This window comes from Hakea prostrata, chromosome 9 (genome assembly GCF_041222555.1).
Source record: "Hakea prostrata isolate BN-2017 chromosome 9, UWA_Hpros_2, whole genome shotgun sequence".
NCBI classification, from domain to species: domain Eukaryota; kingdom Viridiplantae; phylum Streptophyta; class Magnoliopsida; order Proteales; family Proteaceae; genus Hakea; species Hakea prostrata.
In genome coordinates, this window is record NC_142608.1 from 19,603,113 (window position 1) to 19,604,949 (window position 1,837).

General features: G+C 39.2%; 1 pseudogene; it reads right to left on the bottom strand.

The window, feature by feature from the left end:
* Positions 1 to 299: 299 nt before the first annotated feature.
* Positions 300 to 1,347, bottom strand: LOC149004945 (fasciclin-like arabinogalactan protein 6 pseudogene; annotated as a pseudogene).
* Positions 1,348 to 1,837: the final 490 nt, after the last annotated feature.

The window sequence follows — 1,837 nt, forward strand, 5'->3', positions numbered from 1 at the left end:
AAAACTAATAATTAAAATAATAATTAAAAAAAAACCCATAAATTGCCCCTTCACAATACCCAATCATCCATTTGCCCATCACATGAATTCATCCACCGATCCATTAATCACGGGCAGTAAGGAGAGGTTGGAACGTTTTATTTATCAAGGTCAACTCATGGGATAAAAAAAATGCTATTTGTTTTCAAAATTTGTTTTTTTGTTTATTTAATTGTATTTAATTTTTTCTCTCTTGGTTATATTCATTCAAACTAGAATAAGGAGAGGGAAAAGAAGAAAAAAAATCAAATATCTCATGCAGTAAAGAAGATAGCAGAGTGAAGGTTTTGGGGCTTTGAGATTTGAGAATGCAACTCATCGGTACTTCAACCAAGCTTGACATTGCAGTTTTTATCCATTACAAATGACAAACAACAATAAATCTCAGGGTATGAAACCAAAACAGTGACATGAAACAAAAGCAGGTTAACATCAAAAGCAAAGCCTTGTTTTAGGCTTGAAACAATGGTATTCATCTCTTCTTCTCTACCTTCTATTAATCACTTAAAGTAAAACACCCATGCAAATCAATCCAAACCCAGCAACAATGCCCATCCACACATTCCTTGTATTGGAACTCGCTCTGTTCTTGGGTGATGCCACTGGTCCTCCTCCACCAGCTGATCCCGAAGGACTTGATGCGTTGGTGGCTGTGGAAGAGCTTGGAGCCTTTGCAGGTGCAGAAGTCATTGCAAACAGTGATGGAGGCTGCAACACCTTGTCTACTGTGTAGACAGCCAATGGAGATTGCTGCCTGAGAGGGTTGCTGACTTGAGCTACCACAACACCAGTAGAGACATTCAATTGGTTGTTGCCTGAACTAGTGATATTTAGAGTGTCACCTCCATTCCCTGAGTTTAATTGGTTATTTCCCTGAGTGCTCACTGGGTTACTAACTGTCTCAAGGCTATTTAAGCTGTAGAACTGAGACAACACATGGTATTGCAGAAGCTCTACTTGTTCTTGTTGAGAGAGGCTATTGATTGCACCTGACTTGAGATTATCGAATGCATTGTCAGTTGGAGCAAACACTGTCAATCCTTGGCCTTGGGTGTTGTTGAGCTGGATGTCAAGCCTGGTGATTACTTGGGTGCTGTATAAGAGTTGAATGAACTTGTTGAATTGACCACCCTTCGCAAGGATGTCTGTAAGGTTGACACTAGAGCTGGCTGCCGGCGCCGGCGCCTGCGCCTGAGCTGATGCCCGAGGAATGACTAAGATGAGGCATGATATCAAGGTTACTAGAATGGCAGCCACGGGAGAAGTGGATGCCATGGTGCTGGTGGTGATGGTGGTGGGGGAGTTCTCACTTCCCAGAGCAATTTATATGAGAGAAGGTGGTGGGTGGGGGTTGGAGGGGTTGAGAACATGTTGTGGACATGAGCTGTCAATGGAGTTAATTAAGATTATCAAACAAACCCTGTTAACAAGAGAAACTAATTAAGAAAATGATAGTGCATACCATGAAACAAATCTTCCTAAATCTCCAAAATATTTTTATTGATTATTCGTTTAATTATTTATTTCTTTTTCTTGATTGATTTTAATGTTATTATTTCTATTTTATGTTTTTATTATGAAGAATAAAATTCTAACCTAAATCACATCAACCTCAAAATTGTCAAGCGTTGGTTTAACTAGATGCAAATTTGATAATATTAGGGTTTTGGCCTAGTTGAGGTTGAGCATGTGGCTAAGTACAAAATTAATCAGATTGGGAACTTAGCCCAGTAACAAGTCATACAAAATTTGAGGGTTTTAAGGTCAACCATTGATGCAAGATGTGGTTCAATTTCTT